A 27,865-nucleotide genomic window follows, 5' to 3' on the forward strand; every position below is an offset into this window, starting at 1 on the left:
AAAAAATGGCCATCCCACAGTTCCCAAGTTTCTATCTTCTCTGTTCAAAAGAGTACGTATGCATGGAAGCTAAGATCATGGGATCCAGAGACAGACTGGGGTAAGTCTAAATCCTACTCTGCCATTTAGGCTGCGTGACATTGGGCAAGTTATTTAACCTCTCTGATGTCAGTTTAACTGAGAAAACATATTTAAATATTACTATCATATAAATCTTCAAAAATATCATTTATTACTTTTATTATTATTATCATCATCATTATCATTAAAGAAGTCAGCTTTAACTGAGTTTTGGTCACAAATTCAGCTTTCTAGGAAAGAAACTGCTTGATCTAATTTGGATCCGGTGCTCATCTCTACTCCATCAGTCATAGCCAGAGGGTACAGCCACAAGTGAGAGCAATGGCTACCAGCAACACATTCCTGTGGTAGAGTGAGGAGAGTATGAGCTACAGAACCCAGGAGAAAAGATGCCGGTAATCAGACAGAAGGGATATGGAGAGAAAAGTCAAGGCTCCCATTCTGCCTAGCTAGCTGCCTGTGGATCCCAGTCCATAGAAGGAGAAAGGTGTTGATTAGCTAACCCCCTGGGCTTTGAAATCATTGTTTATATTCTTTTTCTTCTTCTTCTTTCTTATTTCTTTCTTTCTTTTTCTTTTTCTTTTTTTTCTTTTTTTTTTTTTTTTGATAACTTCAGCTTGTTTGGGTTATTCTTTTGTTCTTTCTGACCTTCAGCTTTAAATTTTATTTTATCTTAATTGCTCTTAGCTCATGGCCTGCTTGCTGCCTTCCAATTTCTTTTAACTCATGTTTTCACTTTTGTGTGTGGGGGCGGGTGGAGAAGGGGTCAGTTATTGAACCTAGTTTCTGTATCATTTAATCTTTACTATTTTATCTTACGTTTTACTCTAAGTTTTACTGTTACTTTTAAAGCTTTTTATTGTCTATCATTTTTGTTCTCACAAATACGGCCAGTAATGGTTATTTTTTTTACATCCTGTAAAAAATGCAGGCTGCTGGGTATTCACTTCCATTTACCATCTCAGCCAATCTATAAGGGTTCTCAGCCCCTGAGGCTGATCTTCACAAAAATCTTATAGTAAGCCACATAATTCCCCTTTACAGGTCCCCTGTGCTGAGGTTTTGCCTCAGGCTCTTTCTCACCCTACTTTGCTTCCATCCTCCCAGGAGAAAGCGCCTCCCATCAGCAGACTGAGTAGGCAGGGAGCCCTCCTCCTCTGGAGAACTAAAAGCTTGCAGCTCTGCCAAAGAATTATTGAAATGGATATACCATTCCAGTTAAAGGAGGCCTTCTCATCACGGGGGAGCTGCAGGACTTGGCCCCAGGACTTCTCTCTTCTCCGTCCACATTAGTCCCTGGTTGATCTCTCAGATGCCATCCACATGCTGATGACTCCCAAATTTGCAGAACCCAACTTCTCTCCTAAATTCCATAGAGCTAACTTCCCACCAGAAATCTCAACTTAAGTGTCCAAAAGGTATCTCAACTGTAGCATGTCCAAAACTAAGCTATTGATTCCCACCCCCGCTGAACCAGCTCCTCTTGAAGTCTTCCCTATATCAGATAATAATAACACCATTGTCCTAGTCATCTAGAGCCAAAATCTAGCAGGAAGCTTTTACTTCTCCACTTTTCTTATAGCTCACATCCAATAAATCAGCAAATCCTGTTGTTTCTACTATAACCTTCCATCACCTTTCCCTGGAGGGGTTGGAGTAGCCTATTTACTGGTCTCTCTCCTTCCATCTCTGCCTCCTAAATTCTACTCCTTATAGGACAGCTAGAGTGATTCTTTAGGCCATATTATTCCCCTGAGAACTCCAGTAAAGGTCCTTTTCTTACTAAGACTAAAGACTTTGTCTTGACTATGAGCTACAGGGTTCTACATGATATGCTCTATCACCTAACTCTTTACTCCCAAGCTACCCACCTAACTTGTTTCTTACCATTTCTCCCTGGTTTATTCCATTTCAGCTCTGCTGACTTCCTTGCTGTTGGTCCAACACCAATCATGCTTCCCCTACAAGGTTTTTGTATTTGTTCTTCCATCCTCCTAGAACTCTTACACCAGATATTCACATGATTTAAACACTCACTTCCTTCATGTTTATACTGAAAGTCCCTTTATTGTTCTGCATAAAATAGTATCCACCTCACCATCCTATCACCTTCCCTGCTTTATTTTTCTTCATAGTACTTTTTGCCATCTGCCTCAATTAGTTATTATCTGCCTCCCTTTATTTAAATGTAAGCTCCACTAAAAGAAAAGATATTCTTTTCAATTTGCTCACTGCTATATTTCTAATACCTAGAATAATGCCTGTTACTAGAAGATGCTCAAAAATCGTTTGAAAACTTGAGTTTTCAAATTGAATGATTAAATAAATGATGTGACAAATCCCGGCATAATTCAAGAAGCATTTCAAACTATGTGTGTTTGTGTGTGTGTGTGTGCGCGCGCGTGCGTGCGCGCACTGCGGGGGTGGGTAATGTTGGGAAGGAGAGAAAACAAAAGTGAAAAAGTAAAAAGGAAGGTATCAACCATTGGCTGAACTCCACCTGTATCTAAGGCACTGTGTTAGGTGTCACTTCTGGGTTATTTCTCTTAATTCTAAATTTTATAAGATAAATGACAATGTTTTTTCAACTCTAGTAGCTTCTCTGAAACTTATTCCCCATTATCTTTATCTTTTCACTCAAGCTATAATACTACTTGCAAGAAACATAGCCTTTAGAAAATAAGTCTGCTAATCTACATATTGTATATTTTTCCCCTTATCTATAAGAAATCCATTATGGCAGCCACATAATGACCATATTTATCATGGTGAATTCAAAATAAAATGTGAACCACAGAAAAGCATACAAAGTATTATGAGTTAATAATGAAAGGAGGAATTAACCTCAATATATGGAGTCAAAAAAGACTTTAATGAGAAGGTAGAATTTGATCTGGACCTCAAAGAATTGACAAGCTTTGTAAACTCAGAAGTTTGATATCAAGCAAGCTATAGTATAAAGAAAAGAACTTTAAAATACATAGTGTGCACAAAACCTTCCAGTAAATGTAGTAGGTGCTTCCAAGATGGCCCCCATTGATCCTCACCCTCTGGTATTTATGCCATTGTGTAATCCTCTCCACTTGAATATGATAGGACCAAAGACTTACTTCTAGCCAATAGAATACAGCAAAGGTGAGTGGGATGTCACTTCCATGATTAGGTTACACAAAGCTCTGACTTCTGTCTTGGCTACAGATTCCATTGCCTTCTCTGCTTGTATGCTTTGATGAAACAAGCTTTCATGCTGGAGAAGCCCAAGTGGCAAGTCACTAGCCAAGAGACAGCAAGGAACTGAGGCTAAGCTCAGTCCAATGACATTCCCCAGTCAAGACTTCACTGACACTGTAATTCCAGCCTTGTGAGAGACCTCGCTCAGAGGACCCAATGAAGCCATGCCAGGATTTCTGACTCACAGAAACTATGAATGTTGCTTTAAGCTGCTAAGTTTTATGGTAATCTGCTGTATAGCAAGAAATAACTAATTCAGTAAGGAACAAGTGAAAATTTGTATTTTCCCCCAAATATGTTTTGTAACAGATCTTCTAATTGTTAATTCAAGCATTTATTTAGTACATATTTATGATGAGTCTTCTTTATGAAAGTAATGTTGTTATAGTTACCATAAAGCCTGGAATCAATCACAGAAAGACTCTAACCTCAAGAAGTCTAGCAGGTAGGTACAATGTACTCACAAATTACTGTAAAACAAGTAGATAGCGCTAAGCCACAGGAGTAGCTGGAGATGATCCAACCAGAACTCCTGACAAAGTGGCATTTCAGCTGGATCATAGATAGCTTGGGCATGCCAGTGGACCATATATAAACAAACACATGCATGTAAGAATTGTGGGTTATGTACAACAGACAGACAATTGTGGGGTATGTCCAACAAACAATGTGCCCTATTCTGTAAGACACATTCAGGATACAGGGGATGCGCAGGTAAACAGAAATGAAGTAGGCTTGGACCATGTTTTGAAGTTCTTTGAACACTGGGTGAAGGGCTAAGACCTGGTACATTTTGGGGCACCTGGGGGTTCATTCAGTTGAATGGCCAAATCTTGATTTCAGCTCAGGTCATGATCTTGCCGTCCTGGGATTGAGCCCGTATCAGGCTCCACACTCAGCAGGGACTCTGCTTGAGTTGAGGTTCCTCTCTCTCTCTCCCTTTGCCCATTCCCCCACTCACCCACTCTTCTCTCTCTCTAAAATAAATTAATAAATCTTTGGAAAAAAAAAAGAGTTGGTATATTTTTGGAGCATTTGTTCAAATTCCATTTCAAAAAACAATGCAGTCCCAGCTTCCTTTATGAAACTTTCCTCATTCCGTAGTCAATACTTTTTAATATTGGGCCAAGGACAGAAACTTCCTGTATTTTTATCATGTTGCAGTTCATTCAGGATTAGTTATCCATCAATTCTCCGTGAAATGAATGGCTCACTGCATTTTATAATGCAGTTTGAAGACCTATATTGAAACAGAGATTAACACCATCTATAAAGTATTGGGTGTATTTTTACTAAGTGCAAATTATTTTGGTCTATGTCTTTATTTGTTTCCAGTACCAAAAACTCTTCTAATTATTTTTCCCCCAAATGTCACTTACTTTAAGTATTCCCATTTATTCATCAGGGTTTGGAGGTAGACCACATGGCTACAAAGTATGTATTTATGTCTAATTTATACACAGCTCTTGCATGTACTTTAATCAAAGGTAGCTGAAATGGCACTTGAACAATTTTTACTTGAGCATTTACCAGCATTCAATCACTTCAAAAATCCATCCCAGAACATCTTGAGATTAATCTTCACAAGTGGCTCTCTCTACATCATCTCTGCTAGTTACAAAATTCTTTGTATCGGTTCTCAGTGTGCTTCACAAGATTTCTTCTCACCCAGCAGAAAATGGCTCATTTTAGAGTCTTTCATATATTACTTTTAGAAGATAGCAAAAGGTTACCACTTTTCCTCTAATAGTAAGTTATTTATAGACTTCTGTAATTATACCTCTGTATCTATTTAAATGCCCGAAACAACACAGAAGTATTCCCTAGACTTTCAAAGTGTCAAAGTATTTTGACCTTGTCTCTCTCAATTTTGCACTCTAGGTATCTAATCACACAGCACATGTAATCCTATTGCCATAGGATTAACTGTCCAAGGATCATATTACCATCTCCATATTTTACCAGCTAAAAAATATTTGTAATTCAGTGTCATAATTTTTTTTGATTGATAATGTTTAAGCAGCCTGGAGAATTAGTAGGGTCCTAACCAGGGTTTATAATTGATATTTGGAAGGCTGCAGCCTTTTCCTTCTCAAGAGCAGTCTCATTAGTGAGGGCTGCCTATTTGTACAATGCAGGAGGAGGAGGAGCCCTGACATCTCTTCAGGGTGTGAAATTATGGAGCTCTTTCCCCATCAGAACAGCTCCACAGAAGCAAAAGAGGCAGAATACCTCTAGAAAAGAAAGGCTCTTCAAACATAGTATTTACAATTTATTCATAATTCTCCAATCAATGTTCAAAAGAATTTAGTAGTTTACTCCCCTAAATCTCACATATAACAAAACAAATTTACTCATTTAAAATTAGTTCACTCTGGGGTGTGTTTAAATAGTAAGTTCCTTGATTCACTCAAAACTACTTTATAATATAATTGACACTGGAACTTTTTTTTTTTTAAACTGGAACCACTTTTAAAAATAGGTTCATTTAAGCAGTATAATTTGATTTTTTAAAATTATGGTTTATACCCCTATATTTTAATTTTTGTATATAGTTAATAACATGATACAATGTCTGAATGGTTCAGAGACCAGGATACAAAGCATTTAACTTTTTCTCCTGGCGACCAGGCTTGGAAAAGGAACAGAGAGGAGAGAAGTTTTTGAATTCGAAATGTAATATAGCTCAGCTATATGAACTTTTAAAGAATCATTCATGTTCTTTAATTTTTCCAAATTATCAAGTAGCCAATTTCATGAAAAGCCTGCTTTTTTATAATTTTTTTCCTTCTTCAAATACATATTTCTTTTATTTCCAAATGCACACTTGATATCAAAAGATTTACTTTTGGACTCTCTGTGATCTTGACTGATGTTAAGTCTCTCTTAATCTCAGCCTGTCAAGGTCAAAAGAATATTTACTTTTCATTTTTGCTATGATAGCATAGATCTCAAATCTGTTGAATGCTTTCCTTATGGTTTTTCTGTTTATTAAATTAAAAATGCACTCATTTATAATATCTCACACAAATCCCTTATATTTTATTTACTCCTCTATCCATAACATTTACCTACAATCTTCCTTTTTATCCTTTTTACTTTAAGTTTTTATATATTATTCTCCTCAACCCATTGCATAATAAATTAGTATATTCATTTCCATTCATTCTAAGCATTTTAGTTTGTTATCAATGACCAGAGTGTAAATAATTCAATAATTCAAAATTCATTACTAAATTTAGAATAAAACCAAATGAGGTGGTCATCAGGAGACCAACTTTTTTTTTTTTTTTTTTTTTTGAGAGTGCACACATGACCACGTATGGCAGGGAGAGGCAGGGAGAGGAATAGAGAGAAACTTAAGCAGACTCCACACCCAGCACAGAGCCCTATGCAGGGCTTGATCTCAAAACCCTGAGATCATGACCTGAGCCAAAATTCAAGAGTCAGTGTTTAACCAAATGAGCCATCTAGGTGCCCCAAAAGACAACATTTCTGTCCAAGACTATAAATTCCAGAAAGGCAATGAACTTTTGGTGTTAACTTTTTTATTCTGGGTTATGGGTGAACTTTCTGGCACACAGACTGCATTCAATAGGTATTTGTAGAATGAACAAACTATAGGAAGTCAGTACTATCATTTTCCTCATTTTATCAATGAGTTCACATCATTATTATGTGGTAAAGCCAAGATCGAAAACCACGTGGAGAACTCTGGAGTTTTCTTACATTATTTTCTCACATTCTTAATTACTGTGCAATTGTGCCTCTCTTATAAAAAAAGATAGGCATCTAAGAGTTCCCCTCTTAGAGTTAGGCTCTTTTAAATATTTGAGAAATTAACTAACCTAACCTATAAGAAAAAGAAAAGAATTTTACACCTTTACATGAATATTCTTTTTAAGTAATATAATATTCTCACACAATCTCATTCAAGCATGGAAAACACTGCCAGAATATTAAATATTTAGATCTTGGAAAATCATTAACGTGTAATTTCTGCTGTAGCATTTACTTTTACCCAAATGTCAAAGCCTTGTAATTGCAGGCTTGCAAAAGCAATAAATAAATCGAAGGGTACACTCCTAAGGGTATGAAAGATTGAGATTAATATTATGCTATTACTGCTTGGTTTGCATGTCAGAAGAGACAGGTGAGGCAAATACCAGGGAAACACAGTGGAGATCAGCAGACTCAGCAAACACTGGACTCATCTCTGAGATGACAGTAAGTAGGTCCTAAATTTTCTCTCCATAAAACCTATGTGGCTAATTTTCACTTTAAAAGCTCCAATTTATCTTTTGGGCTGCAATTGCACAATGATCCATTATGCACTGGGAGTTGAAGTCTAGTACCAGTTAGTTGTTTCTGAATGCCCATGGCTACCAACCCTTGACATTACTCTGTACAAATGATATGTTTGGTCAGGAAAGCCCCAGAAGGTGATGACATACAGAGTTGGCAGGAATCACTATGGAGAAGACACATAACAACCAGTTATTGTTCTAGTAGGCTGCATCTGGTTTCATGCAGATTTGGTTTAAGATTTCAAAGTCTTTTGAATGATGAACCTAGGGCTGTGGCACAGGATCTCTGAGGCATAAATGCCCCTGCAGTTCATCCCTTGGGAGTGGGGGGTTGTGGGAGTACATCTCTGAATCCTGGCAATAGTCTCCATAATTATTCCTAACTGTGGTTAAACTGCCTCCTCCCCAAATCTAAGAATTCAATCTCATTTTCTTAAGAGTTAATGAGATCATTTTAAAAGCATTTTTCAACTCTATGATAAGTATCAAGTATAGAAAATCCTTATGATTTAACAAAACAATTTGAAAATTAGGTTTTATATCCTATTTTTATGAGAAAATGTTGGCATTTTAAACAAAAAGAGTGGAGAGTTGTAAGGCAAATATTTACCTATTTAAAATAGTAAACTACTTCTAAATACCATAGAATAATTTACATAAAAGTACTATACCTATATTGTACGTAGAAGCTAGCATTGATTTTTTCAACTTAGTTACTATATTAATTTTATCTAAATCAGTAGAGATTTACTGTCACTGTTTATTCAGTCTGTATATATTAAAATATCTCTGACTTAATATGGTTATCATTACTATACTATCAGTCTGTGCTTATAAAATATTATTTATATATCACAAATATGTATATTTATTATATATTATATGTTATGTCACTATTTTTATGTTTTTTTTAAATGATTATTTATTTATTTATTTATTTATTTTACAGACATCACAAGCAGGCAGAGAGGCAGGCAGAGAGAGAGTAGGGGAAGCAGGCTCCCCACTGAGCAGAGAGCCCAATGCGGGGCTCGATCCCAGGACCCTGGGATCATGACCCGAGCCCAAGGCAGAGGCCTTAACCTACTGAGCCACCCAGGTGCCCCTATGTTTTCTCTTTTTATGTGCAAACAGAATGATCATTAATTTGGAGGGTCACCTAACTCCCAGGCTTTATCTCTGGAAAATGGGAAAATGGTTACTTAAGAATAGTAGAGCATGGCATCCCTCTTACAGACAGGGAGAGAGTAAAGTTTAACAGAACTACTAAATTGAGAAGCTTTGTTATGGCCAAGGAATACAAGAGGTCATTTTTCTTTGTCACTGGTTCAACATTTTTTTTTTTAACTACCCAGTGTGACCAGTGAAATGGAGATAAATGTCCACACTACTCCTGAAAATTAAAAGCCTGAGTTCAGGGGAAGCTTCTTTAAAAGATAGATTGCCACAGAAAAAAGTTATAAGCAAGAAAAGTCTTCAGTTCATGAAGAAATACTGTTAACCTTGTATTTATTACAAGGTAGTGTATATGACTCTCTTGGAATGCACTCTTTTACTCTTGTTCCTTGTCTAAATACACTGAAGTACTAGTCAACACCTGTATCCTGAGCACAAAGCAATGACTTCTGAATTCCTGAAAACTGACTACTTTCCACCTTGTCCACCTAAATATCAATCTTACAACTTCCATGAGAACAACTGTAACAGAATGTTAAATTGATTTTCCTATTGTCATAGAATTTTATCAGGGGCCCAAATACGAAGTATAATTAGGCCAATCTTAGTTGAGAAGAGATCATTAATTCAGGGCTAAGACATTGTAAACTTGATGTGTGAACCCCTGACACATACAAGGGTGAGGTTTAGCTCATCACCTCTAATTTAAGGATATGACTGGTAAAGATGTCCTTAAGAGAGACTTGTCAGTGGGTATGCGTTTCAGCCACCACACACAATGGTATGCTGGAAGAAGAGCATCCACGCCCCCACCAACCAAACCAAATGAAGTGGGCTTTGGAGATCCACCTAGAAAGATCCACCTGAGTCTTCTGAAAGTTAGGTGACACAGGCTGTTTTATCTTACTTGCATCTGAAAATTTTTAAACATGAAAAAATTTAAACAAGAATCTTGATTTCTTAGAAAGCAGAGTGAGAAAAGAGGACCATAAAAGAAGTTAATTATTCCATCACCAATGGTGGAACAAAAATGTGTGTATTCTGAAAACCAGATATGGATTCTATCATAGGGAGCTGAGCTTTAATCATCTTTATAGGGACCTTGAATGGAAGGATGCAGTGACATCCACAGAGAGAATCTGAGGAGTCAGAGGCTGAGGAGGAAACTCTACATGACTGAGTGTAGGAGGCATCACTTGGGTCAGGGACTGGCAGATGAACATGCCACAGCTGTGGGCACTCCTAACTACTCCTGAAATCCCACCATGAGCCAGTATTGGCATGTCTTCCATGGCAGAGACAGTAGAGAGCCAAGGGAGATAGGGAAGACCTTTTCAGTGTATTTCTCCAAACGATCCTTCACCTCCCTTATCTCAGAGAATCCAGAGGAAGCCTAGTAAATGAGGAAGGGGGGCAAGAACTAGGAAGAAGGGGAACAGGGACCACCCAACCCACCTTTCCATTTCAGAGTTGTAGCCAAAACAGATTAGATGCATGAGATGAGAAATGAAGTATAGTAGACCGTTTAATTATCTAGAAGGGATACTCATGTGACACAAAAAGCTATGAGATCATCTAAATTTCAACCAAGCGAAGGGAAGAACAATTCAGCAGAATGGGTTTACAGGGACAGTAATGGGAAAGAATGAAGTTGCTTTCTGCTTGCTTCCTGTCAGTCCAATTCATTTAATAAGGTGTTACATTGTGGGGTTTTTTTTTTAGATTTTATTTATATATTTGACAGAGAGAGATACAGTAAGAGAGGGAACACAAGCAGGGGGAGTGGGAGAGAGCAAAGCAGGCTCCCTGCCGAGCAGGGAACCCAACATGAGGCTAGATCCCAGGATATCGGGATCATGACCTGAGCCAAAGGTAGGCACATAACAACTGAGCCACTCAGGTGCCTCTTGTTACATTGTGTTTATGCACACATTTTGTGACTAGTACTTTGGGGCTAAAAATTATATTTCTATGAATAATAATAGTTATGATGACTTGTTGACAGCTTATACATGTCAAAAAACTGTGCTCAGTATTTCTTCCATTTTTAAAAAATTTAAATTCAATTAGCCAACATATAGTGTATCATTAGTTTCAGATGTGGTATTCAATAATTTATCAGCTGAGTATAAAACCCAGTGCTTATCATATCACATGCCTTTTTTTATAAGCATTATTTCATTTGAGCTTAACCATCACATTAGAAATTCATTAAATGTACTTTGCAGTTCAGGAAACGAGCACCTAGGTTAAATAACTTGTCTAAGGTCACACAACTAGGAAACTCAGTTTTGTCTGAATTCAGTTTTGTCTCCCAAAATTATATTTAAAAAATTTTTTTTTCAATTTTTTTTATAAACATATAATGTATTATTAGCCCCAGGGGTACAGGTCTGTGAATCGCCAGGTTTGCACACTTCACAGCACTCACCATAGCACATACCCTCCCCATTGTCCATATCCCCACCACCCTCTCCCTTCCCCCCTCCCCCTGGCAACCCTCAGTTTGTTTTGTGAGATTAAGAGTCTCTTATGGTTTGTCTCCCTCCCGATCCCACCTTGTTTCATTTATTCTTTTCCTACCCCCCAAACCCCCCACATCTCTCCACTTCCTCATATCTACACTCCACTTCCTCATATCAGGGTGATCATATGATAGTTTTCTTTCTCTGATTGACTTATTTTGCTAAGCATAATACCCTCTAGTTCCATCCACGTCATTGCAAATGGCAAGATTTCATTTCTTTTGATGGCTGCATAGTATTCCATTGTATATATATATACCACATCTTCTTTTTCCATTCATCTGTTGATGGACATCTAGCTTCTTTCCATAGTTTGGTTATTGTGGACATTGCTGCTATAAACATTCGGGTGCATGTGCCCCTTCAGATCACTATGTTTGTATCTTTAGGGTAAATACTCAGTAGTGCAATTGCTGGGTCATAGGGTAGCTCTATTTTCAACTTTTTGAGGAACCTCCATGCGGTTTTCCAGAGTGGTTGCACCAGCTTGCATTCCCACCAACAGTGTAGGAGGGTTCCCCTTTCTCTGCACCCTGGCCAGCATCTCTCATTTCCTGACTTGTTAATTTTAGACATTCTGACTGGTGTGAGGTGGTATCTCATTGTGGTTTTGATTTGTATTTCCCTGATGCCGAGTGATGTGGAGCACTTTTTCATGTGTCTGTTGGCCATCTGGATGTCTTCTTTGCAGAAATGTCTGTCCATGTCCTCTGCCCATTTCTTGATTGGATTATTTGTTCTTTGGGTGTTGAGTTTGTTAAGTTCTTTATAGATTTTGGATACTAGCCCTTTATCTGATATGTCGTTTGCAAATATCTTCTCCCATTCTATCAGTTGTCTTTTGGTTTTATTGCCTGTTTCCTATGCTGTGCAAAAGCTTTTGATCTTGATGAAGTCCCAATAGTTCATTTTTGCCCTTGCTTCCCTTGCCTTTGGTGATGTTCCTAGGAAGAAGCTGCTGCGGCTGAGGTCGAAGAGGTTGCTGCCTGTGTTCTCCTCAAGGATTTTTTTTTTTTTTAAAGATTTTATTTATTTATTTGACAGAGAGAGATCACAAGTAGACGGAGAGGCAGGCAGAGAGACAGGGAAGCAGGCTTCTTGCTGAGCAGAGAGCCCGATGTGGGACTCGATCCCAGGAACCTGAGATCATGACCTGAGCCGAAGGCAGCGGCTTAACCCACTGAGCCACCCAGGCGCCCCGCTCCTCAAGGATTTTGATGGATTCCTTTCTCACATCAAGGTCCTTCATCCATTTTGAGTCTATTTTCATGTGTGGTGTAAGGAAATGGTCTAGTTTCATTTTTCTGCATGTGGCTGTCCAATTTTCCCAACACCATTTGTTGAAGAGGCTGTCTTTTTTCCATTGGACATTCTTTCCTGCTTTGTCAAAGATTAGTTGACTGTAGAGTTGAGGGTCTCTTTCTGGGCTCTCTCTTCTGTTCCATTGATCTATGTGTCTGTTTTTGTGCCAGTACCATACTGTCTTGATGATGACAGCTTTGTAATAGAGCTTGAAGTCTGGATTTGTGATGCCACCAACTTTGGCTTTCTTTTTCAATATTCCTCTGGCTATTCAAGGTCTTTTCTGGTTCCATATAAATTTTAGGATTATTTGTTCCATTTCTTTGAAAAAATTGGATGAGATTTTGATAGGGATTGCATTAAATGTGTAGATTGCTTTAGGTAACATAGACATTTTCACAATATTTGTTCTTCCAATCCATGAGCATAGAACACAAAAATTAGATTCTTAATCACTCTGCTTCTTCTGTAAAAAACTGAGCTAGGTATTATATAAAATAACAAAACTAATGTTTTAAAAAATATATGTCCATGTATTGGGTGCAGCACTGGGTGTTATATGCAAACAATGAATCATGGAACACTACATCAAAAACTAATGATGTACTGTATGGTGACTAACACAATAAAAAAATAAAAATACAAATACAAAAAAATGTCCATTTTCATTTTATCATATTACTCTCCATTTTTATATTAAAAAATTCTCACATATTATATGCTTTCATCTAGATGGCACAAATGAAGTTCAAGGGCAATATTGTTCAACAGAATTTTTTGCAATGAAGGAAATGCTCTGTGTCTGTGCTGTCTAATGTAATAGCCACATGTGACTGCCGGGCACTTAAAAGTGACTAGTGCAACAGAGAAACTGAATTTTTAATTTAATTCAATTTTAACTTCAAATTTAAATAGCTATGTGAGGTTAGTGGCTACAATATCGGAATAATCAAAGATAATACAGCAGGCATATCTTGATCGGTCCATCAGCTGACAGAGCCAGGTACATGGGCACATAATAGACTCTAGGTTATCTAAAGGAAAAAGCTCTGGATCAAGGAGGAGCTAGGTGACTCATTTGAGCCAAAAACTTCCCAGCAAAATCTACCTAACATCTGGGATGATACTGAAGTTTCAAAGATTCTTTGGATTAAGGATTTCTAATAAATTTGGGGATGTTCTCACAGAATCCAAGCTGATAAGCTATACAATTAATGGTCTTAAAATGCTTTTTTTTTTCATCACAAAAACAACAACAAAAACAACTCTCATTTCCAGTGGTTAGACTCAGAGTAACCCAAAAATGTACTGTCTGAGAATCAATGCATGTGTCCCAACAGCTAGAACATTATAATTGTTTGGGGCAATATTTTGAGAAAGACATTGTGAAAATGATTCAGAAGACAACAGCAGTATGGAGAAGGGTCTGGAAAGATAGTCACATGAGAGAACACGGGATTATTAGCCAAGAAAAGAGAAAGCACAGAGCTGGTATGGGTACTGCCTTCAAGCAATTGAATGCTTGTCATACAGGAGAAGGGTCATGTTATTCTGCACTGTTCCAAAGGGCAGAACTAAGATCAAAAGGAAAAGGTTAAAAGATCAGGTGCCCCCAATGAAAGCAAGAGCAGAAAGCTGAGATGTCGAGTCTCAGAATTTGCTATTTGAAAAGTGATGCAGTCCAGTTACTATTTATGTTTAAGCAGATTCTAGAAAATCTAAAATTCCAAAACTCAGAATTATAGTTACCATAGAGCTTATACACCTCAATGGTACTTAATGAGAAGTTATCATGGGATCCTTGAGAACACAAAGGTTGGTGTTAGCCATTTCTTTCTGTTCAAAAGAAAATGAGGATGTTCAGTGAATATTTGTATATTAGCTACCATAAAATTTAAGTTATATCCATATCTATCTGTAACTTGTCATCAAAATTTCAGTTTCTGTTTAAGTACATTTCCAGAAAGGGCAAAGAACTCTTGTATTAGACTATGTGATTTAACAGTTCTAAGTTCTAAGGACTATCGATGTGCAACTTTAAGACTATATTTCTATTATAAACATATTTGCTGGAATTTGTAAAAAATTCAGTGTGCTTTAGTAAAGTTCTAAATTATGTTTCTATAGAAGGCAAAGTTTGCTCACCAATCTTGTGGAAATTAACTCAACTAAGACATCACTAATGTATTTCTGATTAATTCAACCTATATGAAGTGCTAAGTAAAATCTCTTAGAATTAGAAACGTTACCAAGGGGAGCCTGGATGACTCAGTTGGTTGGGTGTCTGACTCTTGATTTTGGCTCAGGTTGTGATCTCAGGGCCATGGGATGGAGCCCCTTGTCGGCTCTGTGCTCAGCTTAGAGCTTGCTTGAGATTCTCTCATTCTCTCTGCCCCTCCTCCTGCTTGTGCTCTTTCTCTCTCTCACTCTCAAATAAATAAATAAATAAATAAATAAATAAATAAATAAAATCTTTTAAAAATGAAACATCAAAAAGCAGTCCTTTTTATAAATATTATTTTGTAAATAAGATACATATACTCTTTGGGCACCTGGGTGGCTCAGTGGGTTGGGCCTCTGCCCAGGGTCTTGGGATCAAACCCCGCATCGGGCTCTCTGCTCAGTTGGGAGCCTGTTTCCCCCTCTCTCTCTGCTTGCCTCTCTGCCTACTTGTGATCTCTGTCTGTCAAATGGATAAATAAAATCTTTTTTTTTTTAAAAAGATACATATACTCTTAACAGATTAATTTTAAGGTATAGTGCATCTCATTTTTTCCCAAAATCTTATTTTTTCTCATTTCTGCCAGGAATTATTTCTTTTCCCTTTTCTAGTTATCCAATTCCCACTTATTCATCAAGTCATATGTAAGCCTCTTCTTTACCATGAAATCTTCCTTTGCCTCAGCTCAAGGTGATACTATGGCCATGTCTAAATTACTGTATACTACACAGCTCTTATCATATGGTTCTCATAACACTTCTTACCGTTGTGTTTATTTTGTTTAACTATGTTGGCTTGTTTATATTCCAGCATGGTGTCTTGTATAAAAAGGCACATGGTATATGAGGATTAATTGATTGAAAAGAACTGGAACATCCATAGTGGGAGAACCAGCCAAACTAGGAAGAAATTCTATCTCGGTTATCTTTGCTGTATAACAAATTACCCAAAAACTTAGTGGCTTAAAACAATCATTTCATTATACTCAAAGATTCTTTGTCAGGAATTTGAAAGAACACAGTGCGGCTGGTATCTCTCCGTTCCATGGTGTCCAAGGTCTCAGCTGGGAAGTCTAAGGCTGGGAGTAACTCAATGGCTTAGGTTTAGAATCATCTGACTTGTTCAATTGCATGTCTAGGTTTGGATGGGAATGACTCAGAGCTTAAGACTGCCAACCGTAGTACCTATATATGACTTTTCCATGTGACTGGGCTTTATCACAGCCTAGCAGCTTCAGGGGGGTCAGACAGGGCTCCCAGCATAAGCTTTCCAGCCAACCAGCAGAAAGCTGTATTGTTGTTTTTAATCTAGCCTCTAAAGCACATAGTGTCACTACTACCACCCTGTATTGGCTAAAATGGTTACAAGCCCACTCATATTCAAGAGGAGAAAACAGACCCCACCTTTTGATGAGAGTAGTGGCACAAACACATTACTAAAAAGCAAGTGGGATGGGAAATATTGTTGCAGCCATTTGGGAAAGTATAACCCACAATGCTGGTTTTTTGTTTTTGTTTTGTTATTGTTTTTTAAAGATTTTATTTATTTACTTGTCAGAGAGAGCATAAGCAGGGGGAGCAGCAGGCAGAGAGAGAAGCAGGCTCCCGGCTGAGAAAGGAGCCAAATGTGGGACTTGATCCCAGGATCCTATGGTCATGACCTAACCTAAAGGCAGACGCTTAACCAAGTGAGCCACCTAGGTGTCCCTGACCCACAACCTTTAAAGTCTTTGGAAAATGCAATTTCTGCGTTGGTTTTAGACTCTGAGAGACTACAGTATTTGGATTGCTCAATCTGTGACCAAGTGCTCTGGAACTAGACAGAGTCCATGCCAAGGTACAACCTGTTAATAACAACAGCAATAATAGACACCATTTATTGACACGTACTATTGAATACTTACTGAGTGCCTGACAAGCTTTATCTAATTCCATCCTCAAAACAACTTTAGGAAAAAGAGCCTACTAGTATGCCATTTTACAAACAAGAAAATTGGGACACAATTTTGTGGGCACACGTAGCTTGCCCAAGGCCTGATATCAGCCATGCATGTCTGACTCTGGATACCAGGTTCTTACCACTGAAGCTGTATTGCCTCCAGATAGGAAATGACTCATCTTAAAGGGTTCAGAACCTTTCTACCCTGCAGCTCTTTGTAAATACTTAAGTCTATCTGAGGAGTGTCACTTTTATCACTTACTCCTCTGAAAGCATAATCTATTGTTCCCGGTTACATGTGGCTTGCACAAAACTTTCTGGAGATTTTGTAAAATTATTTCTCAGTCTGTTTCTCTAACCACAACTTGGTTGTAATTGCTTCTGGCATCTGTTTTCATCCGCTCACAGCATCATTTCTTCCCTTGTTCCTGCCTGTAACAGCAGCGTCAAGGCAGCAAGCAAGAACACATGCAGTTTTTAGCCCCTAATAGTGACTTTAGTTCCTACGCTTGAATCCTGTGTTAGGGCTCGTAACCTGCTCCGAAGCAAATGTCTTATTGCATGTATTTGAAAAAGGTTTACCTGAGTGCCTGGGTGATGGTTTCTCTGATTTATGGAGCAGATGAAGGTTCCTGCTGCCAGTATTGTTCCCATCTAGTTAAACACAAATTGGTGAAATCTGAGATACTGCAATGGACTAATTAAAGAAAAACTGCCAAATGGTTAGAGAATAGAATTTCCACATAGACTTCCTTATAGCTATGCTTATCAATTTGTAGGAAGCTAAGAACAAAGATTCTAATAGGGATCACGCACATGTACAAAAAGGCCCATTTGATAAACTAATAATGGAAGGCACAACTGTGGATAAGCTTCTCCACATTTCTCTCCTTAGAGGCTCAAACGCAACAATGAAACTAACCAGGTACTTGAAGGAAGTGATTTTTTTCCCTCTGAAAAGGCATCATGTTTCATCCCTACTTTCTAAATTCTTTTTTGTCTTGTCAGGCATCTGTCCCTTTATTGCACAAGAATAGAAAGCCACAAACTGCCTAAAGGCAGGTGGTCTAGCTTCCAAAGACACTAATACTCACCATTCAATTAGAATCTCCCAGAGTGTTTAACTGGAATTGGCCTTCTTTTGTTTAGCATTAGCAGGGGGACCAAGAACGGACTTTCCTTCAGGCCAACTGGGGAATAGGTGTTCTGAATATCAACTTAAAAGCCAGGAAACAAGAAAAAAGATATTTCAGGTAACAGAACTCAGCTCTACAGAATATAATTACTAACGCCATCTTGGATAGCTGTGGAGGAAAACACAAAGAGCTTTTGGCAAGTCCTGGTTCCTGGGTAGATTTTTAAACTTCTATTCTAGGACACTGTGTGGATATACCAAAGTAGAAGATGCATATCTGAAACAATGGATGGGAAAAAAAGGAAAAACAACACTGTCTGCAGCAGCCACTGAACTATAGCAACCCATGAAATGGAGGATGGATTCAAAAGCAGAGATTTTTTCAGAAATTAAATGAGATTGTGTGGAGAATACTCATTTCAAGTTTCATAGATTGACAGAATATAAGAGTTAAAAGGAATCTGAAAAGAACAGTCTTCCTAATTTTCTTATTTTGTGCTTTATTTTATTTGATAAGAGTGCACTGGGGAGGACATCTGGAAGGCTCCATTGGTTAAGTGTCTGCCTTCAGCTCATGTCATGATCCCAGGGTCCTGGGATCAAGCCCCACACCTCAGGCTCCCTGCTCAGTGAGGAGCCTGCTTCTCCTTCTCCCCTTCCCCCTCCCCTTCTGCTCATGCTCTCACTCTTGTGTTCTCTTTCTCTCATGCCCTCTTTCAAATTAATAAATATAATCTTTTTTAAAAAGTACACGGGAAAAATGGATAATTAATAATATAAATAAGACTAGCTACTAATTAGGTCTCCTAATTCCTAGGCTCTTATCGTTCCTATCATACATCTATATTTTATAGAGTAGCTTACAATGTTGTCATGTATGTCATTTCATTATATTTTTACATAATGTAAGATGTCAGAAAAAGCAACAGTCTATTTCAAAGATGATACATTTACCTAAATCCAATTAGGTATAGAAAGTTCAAGGTCTTAACATTAGCCACGTAGGTAATGATACCAATAAGACCAAACCTCAGGTCTCCAGCTTTCCAGTTTTATATTCTTCCTACTGATTCAGATGTTCCATGTCAGAAATACTGGTAATTTAGAACATTCATATGATACCTACACTGGACATTAAATGACTGTGCCCACTGAATACTGACTGAATATTCACAAACACTTGTTACACTAAATTCTATACAGTGATACCCTGGACCAATGTTCTTTTACAACAAATCTTTTCTTAAAGAAGAAAAAATAGAAAACAAAACAAAACAGGCACTGGGCATATAGCAGGTGGCAAGATTTAAAACCAACTAACCAACCAACTACTTACTCAAGTTTTTTTTTGGCCTTGACTATTTTAGGAAAAGTATAATGACCAAAGCTGAAACCTAAACTAGGGCAGGACGGGGAATAGAGTGAAAGGGTTTCTGATGGAGCAATAGGTGTAAAGGAGGGGCTGGGGGCGGGGTGGTGACAAAGAGTTTCCTGTTAGAAGAACTGAACGAAGATGGTGGGAGAAGGAACTGGGGATACAGTGGCAGAAGGTGGGACTGGACTGGAAGGCTGGGGCCACATCCACTGGGTGCTGCCAGCCCTGTCAAGACCCTGAACTCCAACTAAGGGACAGCTAGAGGACAATGAAAGGACTCAGTTGGGGAAGACGTGAACAGATGCGAATTAAGGAAAAATTACTCAGGCCAGTTAGTGGGCCAGTTAGGAGGCCGTTACTCTCTTTCTGGTGAGAGATAATAAGGGCATAAAAATAGTTGTACAAAATTGTTGGACTCACAGGACACAATTTTGTGGCCTCAATTTCATACGTTGATTTTATATTACTTATCTGCTGTTTTTCCTTCCTGTTGAAAATTTCAAGACACAGCCTATCAAATGCAGAGATATTTTAGGAGCAGGAGCCTTCAAATCTACATGCTCCCTTGAATCCTGTGAGCCTTCCAGGCTCTGAAGGTGATACGCTGAGGGTTGGTCTGGCTAAAACACATCACTCTCTTTCTGTAACACCCCCCACCCTTCCCATCCCAGACTTTACCCCAGCCTAGGCCACTGCTTTGAAATCTTTCTCCTAAATCCAACAATAGTTTTCTTCTTCAGCTCTAAGTTTTCTGCGCGTTTTCGTGACATAGGCCTCTTTTCCACGGGACTCATTTTTTTTTTTAAAGATTTTATTTATTTATGTATTTATTTGCCAGAGAGAGAGAGAGGTGTGGGAGGATGTGGGGGGCGGGGAATGGAAAGGGAAGACAAGACCAGGGGAGCAGCAGGCAGAAGGAGAAGCAGACTTCCCACTGAGCAGGGAGCTTGATGATACAGTACTCAATCCTAGGACCCTGGGATCATGACCTAAACCGAACACAGACGCTTAACGACTAAGCCACCCAGGCGCCCCAGGACTCTTATTATTTTGACCTCTGCTTTCTGAAAAGGAAGTCTGACAGAGATGTGCATTCTCCTCACTAACAAAAGAGTAACTGATCCTGAGTTTGTTGATGCAATATACTTAAAATTGTTCTTTGCAATATGTGCACAAGTTTATCCTCTTCTCTTGGGCTCCCACATTCCCTCTGTGTCCCCTGGAGAGTCTCTGCCTCTGTATCCATACAGTAACAACTTTGAGCAGCAGAGCTGGTCACAGAGCTCACGTTGGCCTGGATACTGCAGAAGGAAGTTAAGTGTCAGGAGAATGAACTGGGAGAACCCTCAGATTCTGGGCTCTCTGCTTGAGTGCTATTTCCTAAAAATTCATCAGACTGCACATCACACACACACACACACACACACACACACACACACACACGCAAAAGGCATCATACTTTAAAGATTATGAAAGTAAACTTTGCCTGATTTTAACCAAATTCATATTCTCCTACAAAAGGGCACGAAGATAGCTTTTTACTGTTTTGATTACCAGAATGGTTTTTTTGACAATGTAACAATGGAAAACAACTGAAATGTTTGGGGTGCTTAACTTATGTCCTGTGACTTATTAAAGGTTACATGGGTAAAACCAGATTCCAATTCAGTTTGATTCTTTGATGAAGAGGAACTGAAAAGAAATTGACCTGAGTTTGAACAAGTCTTATTTGTACTAAATTTTTTGCATCCCCAAAGTGGTGTTATTTATGACTCCATTACTCTGACATTGGGAAAGGAATGTACTGAATAGAGCCATAATTCACTGCAGTGGTTGAGAGTGAAGTCTCCCTGAGGAAAAAAAATTGATATTCACACTGTCAATCATCCCACAAAGAGACAGATCCTAAAACAAGAAACGAAGGCTTGAGAGAAACATGTCAGTCCCTGAGGACAAAGAGAACCTTTTTGTTTTCTAGATTAGGGACACATTTTGATGAACACTAGAGGCTGAATACTCTAACAGCAGCTCTAGTGACTGGGAAGGGATGAGCTGTCTCTGGCTACCAGATATGAAGCAAAAACTTGCCGCATTAGAAATTTTGAGAAGAATCTAGAACAGAGGCAGTGATTTAAGGTGTTTTATATAGGTTGCACTTCCCTTTTTTTTTTATCCTCAAACAATCCTGAAAATGCTCAAAGTCCTAAAAATCTTAAAATGATAAAACATACATTCTGACCGCTGTTTTAGAAAGGGGAATTAAGTCAAAGAATAGAGAGCCCACAGTTGGAGGGTACTGGTTCAATAGAGTAGTCCGCCGTTCCCAAGGCCAAAATAGCATTGGCAGCAGTAATCTTCATTGAAGAAAACCATACCCACAGAGTGATGCTCTCACAGAAGTAGGGCAGCAGCAAGGACCAGCTGTGGCTAGATTCTAAACAACTGGCATCTCAGCCTAGGCTGTGGCTGCCTGTGTCAGAGGGGGCTGCGGCTAGCTCTTGCTCCACCAGCAAGCAGGGAGAACAAACCTCATGTCTTGCTGAGAATGATGAGTGAGCATGTATCATAGTTCAAGTCAAGTCTCACCCAGAGTATCACCATCAGAACACCATCCATGGGTTTGATAATTATGCAGTTTTCAGTTGTTTTTGTTCTTATTCACTACTTAATTTATATATGTGGTGTAGCATTGGTTAAAGATAGGGAGCTAGGAGTGTCTGGTGGCTCAGTGGGTTAAGCATCTGCCTTCTGCTCAGGTCATGATCCCGGGGTCCTGGGGTCAGACCTGTGTCAGGCTCCCTCCTCAGTGGGAAACCTGCTTCTCCCTCTCCCATTCCCCCTGCTGTGTTCCCTCTCACTGTGTCTCTTTCTGTCAAATAAATAAATAAAATCTTAAAAAAAAAATCCAGCACTGTCCTGATGAAACCAGGACTCTGGATCATATTAAAATTATAATATTTAATAATACATTGATTTACTTTTTTAAAAATTATAATTATTTATATAATTATAGACTTATACAAGATGATGAGATGATTTTTTAAAACCTAAGGGAATCAATGAGATAATATATTACTGTACAAGGAATTTATGAGCCAAGAAAGGATACCTAAGGTAGTGCTATTTTAATCCAGTATATTCATTTCACAAGTCCTAAGCCTAAATCAGCTAAAACTCATGACCTAGGTATTAGAGTTAAACTACAGGAAACTTTCAAGACCCTGAATTATACTAATATCTCGATGATGGATGGCAATTATCAGCAAATCCATAACCATGCTTTAAAGAGTGAACCAAGGAACTAAAAATATAATTTTAAAAAGTACTTCCTAAAATTCTAACAATGTGAAATAATTAGCTCTTTTAATAAAAATCATGAAAAATAATTCTTATTGTCAATAATACTCTAAGGTTTTATACCACATTTATTCATAGAAACTCTCTTGTCAATCTCAGGGGCAGAAAAGATCCCTAAGGGCATCAGAGGTGAGAAGGAAATATCTGGACTGGTGACCTGGGCTGCTCCATATCTGGAGGCCAATGGCAAAGGCAGATTCTTTTTTTTTTTTTTAAGATTTTATTTTTTTATTTGAAAAAGAGAGAGAACATGAGCAGTGGGAGGAGCAGAGGAAGAAGCAGAGGGAGAGTGGCAGAGCACCAAGTTGTGCAGAGCACCAAGCCCAATGCGGGCCATCCCCACAACTCTGATCCTGCAACTCCAAGATCACAACCTGAGCCTAAACAAAGAGTCGGATGCTTAATCAGCTGAGCCACCTAAAAAGTGCCCTGGGGGGAGGCAGATTCTAATATAACAGACAACCAAGACTGCAAGTTCATCCCCACCCAGACCCTCCAACATGATGGTTCACTTAAGTAGCAATAGCTGAGCGTGAGAAAGTGCACTGAAGGAATGATAATCACGGCACCCAAATGAAGATCCAAGATCTGGGTAAGCAGAGTCAATCCACAGCAGTGGACAAAAGTCCACCTGATCTGTGCAAACTATTCACAATGGCCAGAATGGCCAGATCAGGCTTTAGTTCTCATTCTGTTTTCCACTTACAAATAGGGTCAACCCCTAAGAATTCAGTAAACCTCAGAAACCTTTGGAATTTGGAGGAGGAGAGCAATGGCCTCTCAATAAGACACCATAGGACATTTTGCAGAAAGGCAAAAGAGGCACCTTGAGTAATTAATTGGAAAAATAAGACACGTCTATACTTGTACTCCAGGTAGATGATAGTAACAGTTACACAATTAATAACAGTTAATAACAGTTACACAAAAACCATTCTAGGTGGTATTTTTATTGTGCTTAAATTCAAATTGTATGGTAATAGGCAAATGTAGACATTATAAATCATATATCTGGATAGCTTGGATATCTGATTACAAATCAGATATCTGGATAGCTATATAATTCTAGTATGTTTGCAGGCAAATTGGAAAAAAGAAAAGATGAAGAGAAGAAAAGTTATGTCTGATTAAAGAAAATTAAAGGCACCAAGTGAGTAGAACAACAAAGAAAGGTGAAATAAGGTAACAATGGTGCCCAGTGAGGGAAAGTCCTTCCATTGTTACTTAGTGCAGCTTTTCTCCATGAATTTCGTCTTTGCAGTAAACTTAACATAATCCCTTGAGTTCTGTAGAGAAAAGAATGTAAGATTTGAAGACACAAAACTTGAACTCATATCCTTGCCTCACCATTGACCTTGATTGAACATATCACTTAGCATTTTTTGTCCTTGTTTTCCTTTACTAGAGGAGTAGGAACACCTTACTCACAGGGCTTGTTGAAAGGAATAAATAAGATGACCATAGGAGCACGCTTGACATATATAAGACCATCAAATATGTTGCTTTTTTCCAAAAATATTTAAAATGATCTTGAAGAATACTTTTAAAGATAGAATGTATAAAAAAGGGATGCCTGGGTGGCTCAGTTAGTTAAGCGGCTGCCTTCAGCTCAGGTCATGATCCCAGCATCCTGGGATCGAGTCCCACATCGGGCTCCTTGCTCAGCGGGGAGCCTGCTTCTCCTTCTGCCTCTGCCTCTGCCTGCCACTCTGTCTGCCTGTGCTCACTCTCTCTGACAAATAAATAAATAAAATTTTTAAAAATGTATAAAAAATACAGAAATAACAAAGGAAATATGGAACTTGAAAAGTCTTGAAAGTAATGAGTTAACAGCCATTTAAAAGTACTCATTAGCATCTGATAACCTTTGCAGTTGGCAAAGTGCTGTTCTGAAGATTCTATTATTATATGTTATATAAGTTGCAATTAGTGAAATAGGGAAGAATGAAAACTCAATCTATCAGAAAATTGCCAGTTAGCAGGACAGGGATTAAGAATATAATTGTAATTTGAGGAGAGACATTAATAATTAAAAGGTCAAGATGGTTTACGCCTTATGAACTCATGTCATAGGGAGTTTATAATGCAAATCATAGCTCCTATTAGCTATGTGAAAGGAAAACTTCACTCTGAAGCATGCAAATTTCTAAAAGAAAACAGGCTCTCTATTTCCCTACCTAAAAAATCCCTACCCTTCTGCTCTTTGGTCTGGTCATCACCATCACCACAAGCGACATTCAATAAATATACTCTGATCTCCAGCCCTCAAGGACAGTGAGCGTGGCAATAGACATACTTTACATGTGTGTTCTCACTACTGACACCCAGGGTGTCACCAGCTTCTCCACAGCTCTGTGCTGTATGTGAAGCAGCCTTCTAAGGATGGCCACACCTATCTCCTCCAAGTGCGTTTGAGACTAGCTCCTCAACACCAGCTGGCCCTTCTGATCACAGACCACCCTTGCTTCCAGTCAATGTACTGAAGTCATACTCACATAGGTTGTCAGAGAGGATATGCCAGAAAAAGGACAGACATTCTTTCCGTGAATGATACCATGAATGATACTCTTCTCTTTCTGCCCAGGGACCCTTTGCTTATCCTCTCTACTGGTGGAGGTGTGTGGAGGACAGGGATGCAGTCAATACTAAAAGAGATCCCACTAGAGGAGTGTAGTAATTATAGCCAAGACAGGTCAAGAGAAGGCATGGTTTGGGGGCGCCTGGGTGGCTCAGTGGGTTAAGCCGCTGCCTTTGGCTCAGGTCATGATCTCAGGGCTCTCTGCTCAGCAAGAAGCCTGCTTCCCTCTCTCTCTCTCTCTCTGCCTTCCTCTCCGTCTACTTGTGATCTCTCTCTGTCAAATAAATAAATAAAATCTTTAAAAAAAAAAAAAAAGAGAAGGCATGGTTTAAAGATCTGTTTTCCTATATTTACATTATAAAATTCTGAATGGTAAATTTAACATGATAAGAAAATTAATTACTGCCCACATTTTCTTGCAACTCTGCATGAGAGTTGTATTTTTGTTTATCAACAATGAAACAGTATTCAACCTTTGATATTGGACATGACTACTCATGAGTAGCATGAAGAGTGATGCAGTAGCATGAATAATTGTGTGCAATATTGAATCAGTAGTTCTAGAGAATTGCAGAAGCAAGAAGATCTACACTGTTTCTGTACAAATGACTCCTGGATAGTCATGACATGGTGAATAATAAAACCATCACTGTCTTTTTCCCACACTGGGAGATAGGAAATTGATGAGGAATTGTGGACCATTTGACAATAAAGAATACGAAGAGAGAGTCTCTGGACCTGAACAGGAAAAGATGATGCTTGGACAGTAAAAAAAAACTTCATATGTAGTAATGGGACAATATATAAATACCTAAGAATTTCTCTAAATCTTCATCAATAAATCCCTACACTTTACATGAGCCCATACATTTTGTAATACATTTTAAAATCAAATTGTTTTTATAGACCAGAGCCCTGGTGGTGGCTTGGGGCTAGAGGATGCTCAGAATGACAAAAATGGTGCTGAGTGAAAATTGGCTCCCACACTTGGACACAGACCCATGTTCTTTGGTCAGACTTTAGCTCCCCAACAATCTGTTCAGGTAAGTTCTTTTCACCAGTGGTGTTTTGGTCCTTTATTAAAATAAATCTCTGTTGGACCACCTTGTTAGCTGTCCAAGCATGTTTTACATAGCCAAATTTGGGAAAGAAAAAAAAAGTGGTCAACAATATAAGGTAACCTCAGTGGTTCCTGTTTTACAAAAGTTTCTATGTTGATGAACACTTAGGATTGAATGAAGGTGAGACAGAACAAAGGGAATCATGAACAACGGGAAAGGAAAGGGAAAGGTGAGGAATTAGAGATCTGACATTTTAGAAGTTAACTCAGCAGACTAGATGGCTGAGTGAATAAATTTAGGTAAAGGAATATGGGTCTATGCTAATTTTGAATATAGCATACATTTTGTCATTCTTCTGTACCTCCACATATATAATTCCTCATTGTTCTCAGGAAGTAACATTCCTTATCCAGAGAGGTGTATTAGAATCTATCTCCCTCCCTTTTGGGACAATCCATAAATAAAATATCCTCTACAATACATTTCCAAAGTCTGTGCTATGCTGATGAGAATAATGTGAGAAAAATAGGTAGAAGACTTAATTCCAAGGTCAGGTTTAACCTTTGAGGTGGTCTGTGGCCAAGCTTACCATGCTTTTAGGACTTCTGATATGGCAGATCAAAATAGTGTAATAAGCATATGCCGATGTGTTGCCTGGCCACTATTATATAATTTGAAGCTAATGACACAATATGCACTGGTGATGTTGCAAATTAAAGCAAAAATTTTCAACCATTTAAGTAATTATTCTGTAATTTTTGAGTGACATGACTGGTGTGCAACAAGCACAACAAAGACCCTATTCGTCACTTCTTTCAACCTTGCAGAATGACCTCCCTTATGAAGATGAAGACAATAGCCAAGTGTCAACATGCCATCCTTGAGGGAATCAGAAGAAACCAGAGCAGTTGTGATCATGGAGTATCCCCAAACTGATGTTCTCTTGCAGCCTATGTTGAGAGCTATATCCTTTAAGCTAAATGCAATAGAGTGTAATTCATATATAAACACTGTGTTTGTCTTCATTTTCTCCTACCTTCAAATCCAGTTTTCTGTAGACCTAATTCACATTCCAAGTCTCTCCTTGCTCTGCATCACTGAATTGAGGTCCAATGGGTTACACGCATGCACACACCAAGAACAAGATTTAATTTTCACAGTCAGCACATAAGATGTATTTTATGTCCCAACCTCATAAAAATACACACATGCAGAAATTTAACTAAACAAATGTTGGACACACAGTAATTATCCTAATACATATGATATAATCTGGTATTTTCTATTTTATTTTTAACAATAATTTTCATGAACTGATTAGATGATCTACTAATGGGCTTCATTCTATGGTTTAAATTCATTTTGCTCTACATCCACTTTGCAGATTGTACCCTGGAATCCATCAATGCCTAATCAATGAAATTCATTACAGAATTATCTGCCCTGCAGGTCTACCACTCAGATTGCTTTCTTTCTTTACTTCTTGTGTCAAGTGAAAAAACTGTGCCAAGTATTTTACAGTTTTCTCAATTAATCTCTGAATTCAAAAGGAAAGCATGTACCTTCACCTTTAAGTAA

General features: G+C 38.3%; 2 long non-coding RNA genes across 2 annotated transcripts in view; one reads left to right on the forward strand and one right to left on the reverse strand.

The window, feature by feature from the left end:
* Nucleotides 1–27,236, forward strand: LOC125106722 (uncharacterized). The gene is made up of 3 exons (XR_007129398.1): nt 1–100; nt 3,701–3,757; nt 27,115–27,236. It is a non-coding gene; the product is annotated as an uncharacterized LOC125106722 (long non-coding RNA).
* LOC125106723 (uncharacterized) overlaps nt 14,383–27,865 on the reverse strand; it is a 67,637-nt gene continuing 54,154 nt past the window's right edge. Inside the window, exons 2-3 of the long non-coding RNA XR_007129399.1 lie at nt 17,364–17,435; nt 14,383–14,458 (exon numbers count right to left, since the gene is read on the reverse strand). This is a non-coding gene — a long non-coding RNA (uncharacterized LOC125106723). The remainder of the gene's footprint in view (nt 14,459–17,363; nt 17,436–27,865) is intronic.

This window comes from Lutra lutra, chromosome 8 (genome assembly GCF_902655055.1).
Source record: "Lutra lutra chromosome 8, mLutLut1.2, whole genome shotgun sequence".
Classification (NCBI taxonomy): domain Eukaryota; kingdom Metazoa; phylum Chordata; class Mammalia; order Carnivora; family Mustelidae; genus Lutra; species Lutra lutra.